Source organism: Jaculus jaculus, chromosome 19 (assembly GCF_020740685.1).
Source record: "Jaculus jaculus isolate mJacJac1 chromosome 19, mJacJac1.mat.Y.cur, whole genome shotgun sequence".
Classification (NCBI taxonomy): Eukaryota; Metazoa; Chordata; class Mammalia; order Rodentia; family Dipodidae; genus Jaculus; species Jaculus jaculus.
In genome coordinates, this window is record NC_059120.1 from 55,370,029 (window position 1) to 55,385,098 (window position 15,070).

General features: G+C 47.6%; 1 protein-coding gene across 1 annotated transcript in view; it reads right to left on the reverse strand.

Moving 5' to 3' along the window:
• The window catches only part of Pogz (pogo transposable element derived with ZNF domain), a 67,971-nt gene extending 63,329 nt beyond the window's left edge, over positions 1–4,642 (reverse strand). The window contains exon 1 of the mRNA XM_045137994.1: positions 4,287–4,642. The gene's annotated coding sequence lies outside the window, so the exon portion shown is untranslated. The remainder of the gene's footprint in view (positions 1–4,286) is intronic.
• Between the last annotated feature and the right edge of the window lie 10,428 nt (positions 4,643–15,070).

Below are 15,070 nucleotides of genomic sequence, written 5' to 3' on the forward strand. Positions count from 1 at the left end.
GCTCTGGGGGAAACCAACTGCTCTCTAATTGGACTGGAGGCCTGCTCTATGGGAGGGAATACATGTCTGGTACTGAAAACCTAATCAAAAGCCCATGTTAGGGGAGGTCATGAGCCTGAGGGGTAGAAAGCCTACTCCTGTCTGGCTAAATACATATATTACTCTCATTAAACTTCCCTGAAAGCACTACACTTAATGTTCACATTCATAAATTAATGCTGCTCTCAATTTTGGTTAGAGAAGCTTCTCTTTTCAGATGGCAGTGAGCACTGGGATGACCCAAGAGGTTCCATAGTGCTGAGAAGTGACAGAGGAGTATCGAGCACTCAAACATCTCTATCACACCCTCCAAGGCTTAGGATCCATTGCAAAAGAGGTGGTTGAAAGAATGTAAGAGCCAGGGCTGGAGGGATGGCTTAGCGATTAAGGTGCTTGCCTGCAAAGCCAAAGGACCCAGGTTGGATTCCCTAGGACCCATGTAAGCCAGATGAACAATGTGGTGGTGCTTGCATCTGGAGTTCATTTGCAGTGGCTGGAGGCCCTGGTACACACATTCTCCTTCTCCCTCTCTCTGAAATTAAAAACAAAGTAAGGGCTTGAGAGATGGCTTAGTGGTTAAGCGCTTGCCTGTGAAGCCTGCAGACCCAGGTTCAAGGCTCGGTTCCCCAGGTCCCACGTTAGCCAGATGCTCAAGAGGACGAATGCGTCTGGAGTTCATTTGCAGTGGCTGGAGGCCCTGGCGGCCCATTCTCTCTCTCTCTGTCTTTCTCTGTGTCTGTCATTGTCAAATAAATAAAAAAATAATAAAATAAAAAGAAAGATTACCCTTTAGGAAGTAGGGGAATGAAGTAGTCAAAAATAAAATTAAAAATGTAACAGCCAAAGGAGGGACTACTCCTTACAATGCAACTGTCCAGATAGAAATTGGCCTTGACATCCATGACCTCGCAGTGCCTAGCACTACCTTCACAAGACCCTCATAATAGGAGAAAAAGACGACATCAAAATAAGAGAGACTGATGAAGAAAGGGAGGGGATATGATGGAGGACAGAGTTGTGAAGTGGAAAGTAGGGGAGGGGAGGGAAATATAGTGGTCTGTAAGTATATAAATTGTCAATAAAAAAAAATTTTAAGCCGGGCATGGTGGCGCACGCCTTTAATCCCAGCACTCGGAAGGCAGAGGTAGGAAGATCGACGTGAGTTCAAGACCATCCTGAGATTACATAGTGAATTCCAGGTCAGCCTGAGCTACAGTGAAACCCTACCTCAGAAAAATAATAAATAAGTAATTTTTTAAAGCTGGCCTGGAACTTATTCTGTAGCTCTCATGATACCCTTGAACTTCAATCCCCCTGCCTTAGCCTCCATTGTGTTGGAATTACAGGCATATACCACTATACCCAGTTATATTTTTTTAGTCACAGTTATTAATCTTTTCTATTATGAGAGAAGTTTGTAAAGTGCTGGGAACATACAAAATTCAAGTTTTTTTTTTCAAGAAAAAAAATACACACACACACATACATATACGTATGATGTATGTATGTATTTGTCTACCATACTATCCTAAATATATCCTACCATACCGGGGTGCCATACCACCCTGGATACACCCAATGTCATCTCATATATACTTTTTATTTGAGAGAAAGAGGCAGACAGAGAGAAAATAGGCACACCAGGGTCTCCAGCCACTACAAACGGACTCCACACACATGTGCCACCTTGCGCATCTGGCCTCCATGGGTAAGGTCCTTAGGCTTCACAGGCAAGTACCGTAACCACTAAGCCATCTAACTCTCTATCTCCTAGCTTTTCTTTTTAAACCTAATTTTCACTTACACTTTATCACTGGTAACAATTTCATTTGTTTTCCTAGAAGTGACAAACTCCATTCATTCTCAGGAAAACATCACCAAACATAAAAAGTGTGAAAAACTATTTTGTCATCATCCTTTCAAGTGTAAAATGCAATTCTAGGGAAAGATGGCTGGCTCAGTGGCTAAAGGTGCCTGCTTGCATACGTGGGTCCCATGCCCAAGACAGACACATGTGGCACAAGCATCTGGTATTCCTCTGCAGCAGCAAGAGGCCCACAAATGAACTTTTTAAAAGGCCATTCTATGAAACGAGCAGCCACCCCCTTAATCTTACCAGTGCACCTCATAACAACAATCACACCTCTACAGAGTACAAATGCAGGATGCCTGAGTCTCATGATTTTAAATTAAACAGATGTACTCCAAGGCTAAGATTTAATGACACTAGTTTTACTGCTTCAAGTACATTCTCGCTCAAGTAAGCACAAAAATCTGGTGGCCCTGCCTTGCTTTGTAACAAGGGGTGGCCAGCAGTTTTACCTAACATCATCTTTGGATGACCAGTGGGGTGGGGGGAAGCCTCAGTTAATTATTTTGAAAAATATGGCCTCAAGACTACTGTGAAAGGGTCAGAGCATATCCCCAGGAGTCAACAATTGGTTAACTGCTTTCCTATATTATACCCTATTTCAAGGAGGGAGGGGAAAACTTAAAAATCCTGTTAGTTTTTTCGGTTTGAGATACACCACCACAGGAAGGAAAGGTAATGAGAGGCAAAGATGACTGTGTAATTGTTTTAACATTGTATTTTGAGGGCCTCTACATGAGACCCATAATTCTCTATGTGATAGCTGAAGGGGCTGCCTATCATAGAGATGACACCCACCCTGTACCCCACGTAAAAGCAATTTCAGGAATGAAGCCTCAAACTGCACCGGAACATTCTCCAAAGTGCTTTTGCTGCACTCAGAAACCACGCTCCCATCCCGGGCCCACTCCCAGAACAACGGGTCTGGAGAGTCATTGTTCAAGAGGCGGCGACAGCCCTCCTCCCTTTCCCCTTCATCTAGTTAGTTAAATTCCTTTGAAAGAAAACTCCCCGCCACCGCCACCGCCACCGCCCCCCCCGCCTTTTTTTTTTTTTTTTTGGTGGAGTTCCGAGCTGCAGGAGGCGACTAAGCGGTGACAGGGGCTTCCACCTGCAGTATGGGGACAGCACTGCTGCGCCCCAATGTCTCCTCGGCAGGGACCGCACCAGAGCACTCAGGAGACGGGCTTCCCAGCTCTGCCTTCCCGGGACGGCCTAAAGCGAGCGGCCAGTGTCAGCCAGGGACGCAGGGAGTTCCGGACGGCGAGGGCGGCCCAGGACAGCGCAGAACGGGGGTGGGGACAGCCGTGGGGGGGGGGGGGTCCACGACATCACTCCTTCCCAGGAGGTGTTAATGGGGATGGGGGGGACTCACAGAAAATAGTCCTTGGGATAAATATGGCGCCTTGGGCGGCAGGACATAATCAAGCAAAAGACAAGACTGAGCCCCATTCCCGTCTTCCCCCCCCCCCCAATCACGGCGCCATCTCCCAGCCTGGAAGTGGGGAGGGGAGGATCAGGCAGGGGAGGGAACTTGGTCACCGGGCAGCTCGGGATGTGGGAGACAAGACTGGGGGGGGCGGGGTTACATAACTCCTCTTCTTCTTCCTTCTCCTCCTCCTCCTCGTCGTGCTCAAAGAAAAAAAAAAAACCCAGCGCGCACACCCCCCGGAGCGGGGCCGGCGGGAACTCCCACCCCGGCCCCCCCACGCCCGCGCGCACGCGCACTCGCTCGCTCGCTCGCGCCCGCCCACACCGCCCAGACGCTCCGCTCGCGCCTGCGTGCGTGTGGACGTCGGCTGAGGAAGGGGGGGCGCAAGGGGGGGCCGCGAGTACGCGCGCGCGCACGCCGCGGCGGCGGTGGCGGCTGACGGGCGCCGGGGAGGGAGGGAGGGAGGGAAGGAGAGAGGGAGGGAAGAAGGAACGGTGAAGGGGGTGATGTGTCCGGCTAGGCGACCACCGGGACGTCCATCGCCGGAGCCCCGGGACGCAGCTCGCTCGCGCGCGCGCGTACACACCACACACACACACACACACACACACACACACACACACACACACACACACGCGGGCGCGTTCACGCGCACCACTCCCCCCTTGACGGCCCGGGGACGCGCGCGCGCTCCCCTGCCCCCGCGCGCGCGCCCGCCAGCCCCATCCTCCTCCTCCCACCCCCCCATGCACACACACACACACACACACACACACACAAACACACGCGCACACACACACCCTCTCATTGTCTCGCTTGCAACGCCGCGCTGGGCCCGAGGAATAAAAAAAAAAAAAAAAGAGAGAGAGAGAAAGAGATAACGGAACCCCCGGGAGAAAGGGCGTGGGGAGAGTGCAAGGCTCGCCCGCCCGCCCGCTCGCTCACCTCCCGTGGTCGTCGCCGCCGCCGCCGGTAGTCTGACCCGAGGAAGGCGCCGTCGCCTTAAAGGGACCTTGCACCCGGCGCCCGGGAGTAAGGGGGTGGGAGCAAGGGGGAGGAGGGGACGGGGGTTCGGGGAGGGAGGGAGTGGGGAGGGGGGAGATGGAGAAGAGGGGAACCGTAGGAAGCTCGTCTCCCCGAGGGTGAAAGGAAGCCTCCCTCGGGTTCGAGTGATTTTGGTGTGTGTGGGGGGGGGGAGTGTGGATTTTTTTTTTTTCCCCCTCCAAGGGGGCGGGGGTCCCCCGAGGGAGGGGTGTGTGCGGTGGGGGGAGGGGGGCCGAGGAATGCGGCTCGGTGTACGGGGAGCTGGCGCGGGGGACAGAGAACGCCGACTCCCCCCCACCGACCCTCTCGCCCCGCGGAGGGATCTCATACGTCACTTCCGCCCTTCCCTCTCCCTGGCCTTCCCATTGGCTGGGAGCGTGTGCTACGTCATCACTCATCACCAACCGAACCCTGCCCCTGGGCTCTTCTTTCCTAGTCAAGTTTGTCTGGGCCTGCAAATAAATAAATTTAAAAAATGGACATTTTTTTTTTCTTTATTGGTTAAAAGAAGAAGAAGAAGAAGAATTAGCTTTCAGAATCAAAATCCAAATTTTGTGAAGGAAAAAAGGGAATTTCAAATAAGTTGTTTATCAGTTTCCTTGCCTAGACTTTACAGGGGCAAGGGGGTTGGGGAAGGATGGAGAATTTTTAGTCTTCCCACTTGGCACTCTGGGCTTACACCCACATGAAGAGAAGAACTTCATGCCACAGGCAAGATGGTGAGTGCTGTGGCCACCATCAACTGTCAGTGCCACAAAGAGAGTAAATTAGCATTCTTGCTTAAGTGCCAGTCCTGCAGAGTAGACTGTGGTAGTAGTGGTCTTGTTAAAATGAAGTGCTTAAAACAAATATTTATTGGAAACATAGAGAGGGAAAAATGGGCACACCAGGGTCTCTAGCCACTGTAAACAAACTCCAGACACATGTGTCCCCATGTGCCTCTGGCTTACGTGGAACCTGGAAAATCGAACCTGGGTCCTTGGGCTTCACAGGCATGGGCCATAACCGCTAAGCCATCTCTCCAGCCCACCATGAAGTTCTTTTTTAAAAGCCATTTTCACCCTCAGACTTGTCTAGATTCTTAGGACAAATCACATGCCATTGCTCGTCAAGGTGAGAATGGTAAGAGTGGAAACTGTTTGCAAGCCATGGTGAATAGACTCCCCAACCTTTGAAACTACATCCCTGTGCTGTTGTTTCTTGAGACCAAGATGAGCTGGCCCAGATACATTAGTTCATTCAACACTATCCCACTCGTTTATTTCCTTCTCACCCCCAAATAAAAACTAACCTTTTCTTCTGGTGGTAGAGATTTGTCCTGAAATGATAAAAACGTTAGATATAGTTCATAGATATTTGAGAATGTTTATTCCAAATCAAATTCTAAATCAAGGTACTTGGTGCAAAGATGGGCAAATCTAGAGCTATATTTATTCCTTTGTAATATATGGTTCATTCAAACTACTGGTCTATGAAAATAAGTGATTCCAATTAGTCATTGTACTAAGTAATTATATATTATGTACCTGAAAAAAAATCAATTTAAGGGAGGAAGGCTTTAGTTCAAGGCTTCTGTCCATCATGGCAGGGAAGGCATGGCCGTATGAGTTTAAGGAATTTGGACAAAACATTCAGTTCACAGTGAAGAAACCGAGCGGGTTGCTGGTGCTCAGATCTCTCCTTTTTATATAGCCTAGACCCCAGCCCACAATTAAGGTGGGATCTTTCCATCTCTGTTAACCTAATCAAAATAATCCCTCACGAGCATGCCTAGAGGCTAACCTAATCTAGATGATCCCTCACCGGCATGCCTAGAGGCTAACCTAATCTAGATGATCCCTCACCGGCATGCCTAGAGGCTAACCTAATCTAGATGATCCCTCACAGGCATGCCTAGAAGTTAACCTAATCTAGATGATCCCTCACCGGCATGCCTAGAGGCTAACCTAATCTAGATGATTCCTCACAGGTGATTCTAGGTCCTTTCAAATTCACAGTCAGTATAAACCATCACATTCATCCTTAGGGGGGTGTATATATATTTATATTTATACATATGTGTGTGTATATATATGCGTGTGTGTATATATATATATATGTTTGTTGTTGTTGTTGTTGTTGTTTGTTTGTCAAGGTAGTCTCTCCCTGTAGTTCAGGCTGACCTGGAATGCACTCTATTCTCAGGGTGGCCTTGAACTCACAGTGATCCACCTATCTCTGCCTCCCAAGTGCTGGGATTAAAGGCATGTACCACCAACCCGGGCTTTTATGTTGTTTTTTTTTATTTTACTTATTTATTTATTTGCAAGCAGAGAGAGAGAATCAGAGAAAGAATGGGCAAGCCAGAACCTCCTGCCACTGCAAACAAAGTTCAGATGCATAATGTGCTACTTTGTGCATCTGGCTTTACATGGGCACAGGGGATTTGAACTTGGGCTACCAGGAATTGTAAGCAAGCGACTCTAACAACTGAACTATCTCTCCAGCTCCCTGTTTGGTTTTTTTCATTTAAAATATTTTTATTCATGAGAGAAAAAATGGGTACTTCAAGGACTTTTGCCACAGCAAAGGACCTCCAGACATGTGTGCCACTTTACACCGTATGTATCTGGCATTATGTGAGTACTGGGGAATTGAACCTGGGCTGATAGACTTTGCAAGCAAGTGCCTTTAACCACTAAGCCATCCCCCTAGCCCTTTGTTTTTATGAGAGAGAGAGAATTGGCATAACAGGGCCTCCAGCTATTGTAATCGAACTCCAAATGCATGCTCCACCTTTTGCACATGTGCCATCTTGTGCAGCTGGCTTACGTGGGATCTGGGGAGTTGAAAATGGGTCAGCAGGCTTGGCAGGCAAGCGCCTTAACCTCTATGCTATCTCTCTAGCCCTCCTTTTCTCCTTTTTTTTTTTTTTTTTTTTTTTTTTTAGGTAGGGCTCACCCTAGACCAAGCTGACCTGGAGTTCACTATATAATCTCAGGCTGGCCTCAAATTCAATTGATCCTCCTACTTCTGTCTGGAATTAAAGGCGTGCGCCACCACCCAGCTGTTTGTTTTCATTTTGTTTTGCTTTGTGTGTGTCTAATGTGGTGTGTGTGCCTGTGACGCTCCACATACTCACCTGCAGTGTGGAGTGGAACATCAGGTGTCCCACGCAAATGCTTTTCCGTCTGGTCTTGCTTATGAGCCAGAGTCTGTTTTTATTACTGTTTCCAGAACATGTGGGGTTCCATCAGTTCTATGGTCTCTGCTCCCCTGAGAGACTGGGGTAACAGGTGGGTGTGACCACACCCCACTCTTGTGTGTGTGATCTGGAGATTTGAACTCAGGCCGTCTTGGGCCTCCTCGGCCCTCCACAGGCCCTCCTGCTTGCACAGAAGATGCACTTTATCACAGAGTTATCTCTCCAGTCTTCTTTTCATTACTGGAAGAGTCACTTCATTTTCTGAAAGTGCTTCAGAAGCCTTTGAAGATCAGACCTGAAAAAAAACAACCATTAGTAAATTATGGAATCACTGGCTAGAGAGATGGCTTAGTGGTTAAGGCGTTTGTCTGCAAAGCCAAAGAACCCAGGTTCAATTCCCCAGGACCCACGTAAGCCAGATGCATAAGGGGGTGCATGCATCTGGAGTGAGTTTGCAGCGGCTGGAGGCCCTGGCATGCCCATTCTATCTGCCTCTTTCTCTTGCTCTCAAATAAAGAATAATTTTCTTAAATTATGGAATCAACCACTAAAACACAAATTCTGCGTGAAACTTTGACCCTAGTTTGTACTTCCCTGCAGTTATTACTATGATTTAGTATATATACATTGTATATATTACACCTATTATTCACTTCTGAATTAGCCCAAAGTATTTTCCCATGCTCTAGGTGACAAATATATGCTTTTAGCCAGTGAGCTCTAGCCCAGCAAACTTCCACAATATTTTGTTGACCAAAACCCATTAGCACACCAAACTGGAAATAAATCACGCCTCCATTAATTTATCCAGGAAGTAGTCATTGTATATTGTTTTCCTAGGGTAAGCACTGATATGGTTGTTAGGAATACATAATAAAAATCCCTGAGCATGTGAACTGTACGCATAAAGTCTTCTAGGGGTGGGGAGGTCACTTAGTGAATAGAGCGCTGGCCCTGTAAGTGGGAGTGCTTGAGTTTGGATCCTCAGGTCCCGTGTAAAACACAGAAGCGGATTGGAGAGATGGCTCAGCAGTTAAGGTGCTTGTTGGCAGTCTGACAGGCTAGGTTTGACTCTCCACAAAGTGGCACATGCATCTGAAGTTCACTTGCAGCAGCTAGGGTCCCTGGCTCCCTCTCTCTTCTCTCTGTCTTAATATGTGTGTGTGTATATATATATATGTGTGTGTGTGTGTGTGTGTGTGTATGTATGTATATATATGTTCTGTGTGTGTGTGTGTGTTTGTTTTGTTTTGTTTTTTTTTTGAGGTAGAGTTTCACTCTAGCCAGGGTTGACCTGGAATTCACTATGGAGTCTCAGGGTGTCCTCAAACTCATGGCAATCCCCCTACTTCTGCCTCCCAAGTGCTGGGACTAAAGGTGTGCGCCACCACGCCTGGCTTCAATTTTTTTTTAATAAATAATTCACTTTTTTTTCTTTATTTTTAATTATTTGAGAGCAACAGATGCAGAGAAAGAGAATGGGCATGCCAGGGCCTCCAACCAGTGCAAACGAACTCCTGATGCATGCGCCACCTTGTGCATCTGGCTTACATAGGTCCTGGAGAATCCAGCCTCCATCTAGGGTCCGTAGGCTTCACAGGCAAGCACTTAACCATTAAGCCATCTCTCCAGACCAAATAACTCACATTTTATTTTTTATTTATTCATTAGAGAAAAAGAGAGAGAATGGGCAAACTAGGACCTCCAGCCACTGCAAATGAACTCCAGATGCATGCACCATGCATCTGGCTTGCATGGGTTCTGAGGAATCAAACCTGGGTCCTTAGGCTTCCCAGGCAAGCGCCTAAACTGCAAAGCCATCTCTCCAACCCAAGAAAAATATATACATATATATTTGAGGTAGGGTCTCACTCTAGCCCTGGCTCACCTGGAATTCACAATGTAGTCTCAGGGTGGCCTTGAACTCACAGCGATCCTCCTACTCCTGCCCCTCAGTACTGGGATTAAAAGGCGTGCGCCACCACACCAAACCTCATGAAAAAAAAATTTTTTTTAAGTCAGGGGCCAGGCGTGGTGGAGCACACCTTTAATCCCAGCACTCTGGAGGCTAAGGTAGGAGAATCACCATGAGTTCCAGACCAGCCTGAGACTACAAAGTAAATTTCAGGTGAGTTTGGACTACAGCAAGATCCAACCAAAAATAAATAAATAAATGAAGATTCTTGCTCATCAGTTATGCAGTTAGTGCTGAAATTATCTCAAAACTTCTATATATGTCTGGACTTTGATACTGGCTACTGAAGTTTGGATTACAGCTCGAGTTTATCTGTGGCTTCCCCATGTGACTTTAAAAAAATTTTTTTTTATTTATTTATTTAAAAGAGAGAGAGAGAAAGAGGCAGATAGAGAGAATGGGCACTCCAGGAACTCTAGGCACTGCAGAAGGACTCCACAAGCATGCACCAGCTTGTGCATGTGGCTTATGTGGGCACAAAAACCATGTGGCTTTTGCTTCCTCTTAGCAAAGTGGCTGATTTCCAAGACTGAATACCTCAAGATGGTCAGGGAGAGATTCATGACTTTTTGTGACCTGGACTCAGAGGTCACCAGAGTCACCTCAATTTCAGATGGTGATAACATAACCCCCCACTCAGTGACTCAGGAGAGTAGTGGGCGTGTCCCATGAGAAAGTAAGCAGGTGTGGTGGCGCTCGCCTGTAATCCTAGCACTCAAACAACAACAACAAAACAAAACAAAAAAGGAAAAGAAAGGAAGGAAGGAAGCACGTGGGACAGGAAATCCAATTGCTTCATAGAAGTGCAAATTGCCACGTGCTACATAAATAAATATGTGCAATGGTGGCGCGTGCTGGGGTCTGGCGCCAGGGAAGGAGTTGCTGTGTTACACGAGGTGGTTGGAAAGCCTTGTCAAGGTGACGTCTGTGCAAAAACTCCAAACAAAATTTTTTATTTTCCTTTGGTTTTTCACGGTAGGGTCTTGCTCTAGCCCAGGCTGACCTGGAATTCACTATGGAGTCTCAGGGTGGCCTCGAACTCACTGCGATCCTCCCACCTCTGCCTCCCGAGTGCTGGGCGTGAAGGCGTGCGCCGCCACACCTGGCTCCGGGTTCACTTTTAGTAAAATCAAAGCTGCCGGAAGATTTTTGAGCCAATGAGTGATGTGATCCACCATGTTGAAGATCAGTCTGGCTGGCTGTGGAGACTCATGTGCATGCCAGGGCACAGGCAAGAAGAGCAGGAGTGTGGCTGTCCTTCAGGTGAGAGATGGCTCCCCTGACCAGGTGGGCAGCCATGAAACTGGGGCTCAGCCAGGTGAGTGCGTGGTTTGTTGCTGACTGTTCTGTTGCCTATTTTCCTGTCATTTACTCTGTGCCTTCAAAGACCTTTTTTTTTTTTTAAGAGAATCATTTTAGTCTTTTAAAATTTTATTTTATTTATTTGAGAGAGAAATAGAAAGTGGCAAAGAGAAACAGAGAATGGGCACACCAGGGCCTTTAGCCTCTGTAAATGAACTCCAGATGCATGCGCCACCATGTGCATCTGGCTTACTTGGATTCTGGGGAATCAAACCTGGGTCCTTAGGCTGCCCAGGCAAGGACCTTAACCACTAAGCCATCTCTCCACTCCCAGAATTCCTTTCAACTCATAATGACTAACAAAACCGTGTCAGTGACGGTACTGTGCATGTCACAGAGGGTTAAAAGAAGAACATCAAGGCTGAATGTAAACACGGGAGCATTTGGGGCCAGGTGTGGTGACACACGCCTTTGATCCCAGGACTTGGGAGGCAGAGGAAGGAGAATCGCTGTGAGTTTGCGGCCAGCCTGAGACTACATAGTGGATTCCACATCACCCTAGTCTAGAGCAAGACTCTACCTTGAAGAAGCAAAAAAGGAGAGGAGCATTTCAGAGTCTGGATGCGCCTTTGAGCAAATGGTTGAGCAAGCAGAGTAGACGTCGGAGGTGTTAGGGAATGGAGGAAGACGCCGTGTCACCAAGGACAGAACTGATAAGCAGTTCAATGACGGAGAGCTGGTGGGCACAGGCACTTTGTGACTTCAGAGGAAGCAAAATTTGCGGAGAGCTCTGACCCTTTATAGCCCTAGAGCAAGATTCTGAAAAGAACTGTACAAGTGCTTCATGGTGGCACAGGCTTGTAAGCCCAAAACTTAGAAGTTGGAGGCAGGAGGATCAAAAATTCAATTTTAGAGCCAGGCATGGTGGCAGCACTCGGGAGGCAGAGGCAGGAGGATTGCTGTGAGTTTGGGGCCACCCTGAGACTACACAGTGAATTCCAGGTCAGCTTGGGCTAGAGTGAGAAAAAAAAAATTCATTTTCAGCTACATAGCAAGTTCCTGGACACCCTATTTCGAAACAACAAAATGAAATGAAAAACGGGCTGGAAGCTGGGTGTGGTGGTGCACGCTATGAATCCCAGCACTCAGGAGTTAGCGGTAGGAGGATCGCCATGGGTTTGAGGCCAACCTGAGAATACATGGTGAATTCCAGGTGAGCCTGGGATAGAGTGAGACCTTACCTTGAAAAGAAAATTAAAAAAAGAAAAAGAAAGAAAGATGGGCCGGAGAAGAGATGGCTTAGTGGTTAAGGTAGTTGCCTGCAAAGCCAAAGGACCCAGGTTCAATTCCCCAGGACCCACATCAGTCAGATGCACAAGATGGTGCACACATCTGGAGTTCCTGTGTAGTGGCTGGAGGCCCTGGTGCATCCAATCTCTCTCTCTCCCTCTATCTATCTATCTGCCTCTCTCTCTCTCTCTCTCTCTCTCTCTAAGTAAATAAACTAAAATTTCTTTAAAATGAAAAAGAAATATGACAGCTGCAATCTCCCATTGTGTCATTTTGATATGACATGACGAAAAGCCGATTGAGTAGAACAGATGACCTCAATGACCCCCCCCATGAGACCTTTAGAGCTCCATCCCCACGGGCCTCTCACATACTGGAGGCCAGTGAGGTCTGATACACTGAAGAAAGGGCCACCTCTGAAAAACCTACCCCAGGCTAAAGTAGGCAGCATAGAAAGGTTGAATCCTTTTCATCAGGGTTTCAAAGAAAGAAAGGCAAGCCGGGCATGATGGCTTGTGCCTTTCATAACAGCATTCAGGAGGCTGAGGTAAGAGGAGCTTCATAAGTTCAAGGCCAGCCTGGGCTACAGAGTGAGTTTCAAGTCAGCCTAGGCCAGAGTGAGACCCTGCCTTAACAACAACAACAAAAGACCAGAAAAGAAAAGAGCAGGAAAGAAAAGAAATAACAGAAAATCAAGGCAAAAATGAATGGCAGTCCCAGGCTGGGCTTTTCACAAGCAGGTAGCTGGAGGGGCTCTTTTCCACTGTGAATGGAGACCTGATTTGCATCTTTGGTCTGTGGTTTCTGCCATGAGCTGAAAGCTGGAAACACCTGCAGCTTGGAGCACATCAAGGCAGAAAGACTAGCGATTTCAACACATCTCCCAAAATTCAAAGTCCTAAGTGTTCTCTGCAGTGGCATTTAACTTTTGTGGGTTTTGTTTTTGGGTGTTTTATTCATTGGAGAGAGAGAACGAGTATGGACGCACCAGTGCAAACACACTCCGGAGAATGAGCCACTCAGTGCATCTGGCTCACGTGGGTGCTGGAGGGTCAAAGCAGGGTCGGCAGGCTTTGCGGGCAAGTGCCTTAACCTCTGGAGCCACCTCTCCAGCCCTGAACTGTCATTTTGGAGTCCATAGACACCATCCCTTATTCCTGATGGGCAGTGGAAATTTAGCTGACCAGTATGGGTTGCCATGGAAAGTGTCATTGGGAATGAGGGAGGGTCAAATTGAGAGGTTGGTCCAAGCAGAAAGCAGCCTCAAGCAGCTGGGTGTAGTTGCACACGCCTTTAACCCCAGCACTCGGGAGGCAGAAGTAGGAGGATCACCGTGAGTTCGAGGCTACCCTGAGACTACATAGTGAATTCTAGGTCAGCCTGAGCTAGAGTGAAACCCTACCTCAAACAAAACAAAACAAAACAAAGGCTGTGGAGAGATAGCTTCGATGTTAAGGCATTTGCCTGCAAAGCCAAAGGACGCAGGTTTGATTCCCCAGTACCCATGTAAACCAGATGCACAAGGGGGCATATGCGTCTACAGTTCATTGGCAGTGGCTAGAGGCCCTGACACACCCATTCTCTCACTCCCTTTCCCTCTTTCTCTGTTAATAAATAAGTAAATAATAATTTAAAAAATGAAAAAAAAAATACAGCTGGGTGTGGTGGCACATGCCTTTAATCCCAGCACTTTGGAGGCAGAGTTGGGTGGAGGATCACTGTGAGGTCAAGGCCAGCCTGGGACAACAGAGTGTGAGATCCAAGTCAACCTGAGCTACAGTGAGATCCTGCCTTGAAAAAGCAAGACAAGCCGGGCGTGGTGGGTGGCACACGCCTTTAACCCCAGCACTCGGGAGGCAGAGGTAGGAGGATTGCCATGAGTTCAAGGCCACCCTGAGACTATGTAGTGAGTTGCAGGAGAGCCTGAGCTAGAGTGAGACCCTACCTCGAAAAAAAAAGAAAGAAAAGAAAAAGCAAGACAACAATAATAATAATGATAATAATAAAGTCCATCCCACATCCCATCCTCTGTGGTCAAAGCTGGGAGTGACAGAGAGCTAACTTGGCTTGAGCAGTGAGCATCTTATCCAAAGTGCAAGAGTTCATTTGGGGAACAAAGGGAAGGGTAAAAAGGAAATTTTTCACTATCTGAGCAGCTGCCAAGTTGAAAGATTGACAGCTTATGGCACTGAATCAGGGTGTGAAGTCAACATTTCTGAGCAGAAAGAGGAATTCAGAAGCACCTAATTTGACAGGGAAATCGTCGTGAAATAAAAAGGCAAATGAAGATCTGTACTTGACCAGTGTCCGTGAATAAGGATATTGGACTGGGGAGATAGTTCAGTGATTAAAGGCACTTGCTTGCAAAGCCTGCCTGCCCAGGCTCAATTCCCCAGCACACACATTAAAATAGACTCAGAAAGTGTTGCTAGCCAGGCGTGGTGGTGCACACCTTGAATCTCAGCACTCAGGAGGCAGAGGTAGGAGGACCACTGTGGGTTGGAGGCCAGCCTGAGACTACATAGAAAATTCCAGGTTAGGCTGGAGTAGAGTAAGGCCCTAAGGACCCCAGTTTGAGGCTCAACTCCCCAGGACCCACGTTAGCCAGATGCACAAGGGGGTGCACGCATCTGGAGTTTGTTTGCAGTGGCTGGAAGCTCTGGCGTGCCCGTTCTCTCTCTCTCTATCCCTCTCTCCCTCTTTCTCTCTCTCTGTCTGTTGCTCTGAAATAAATAAATAAAAATAAACCAAAAATTTTTTAAAAAAAAGAAAAAGAAAATAGAATTTCTGGGCTGGAGAGATGGCTTAGCAGTTGAGGCACTTGCCTGTTAAGGCTAAGGACCCAGGTTTGATGTTCCAGGTCCCACATAAGCCAGATGCACATAGTGGCACTTGCATTTGGAGTTCATTTGCAGTGGCTAGAGGCCTTGGCAT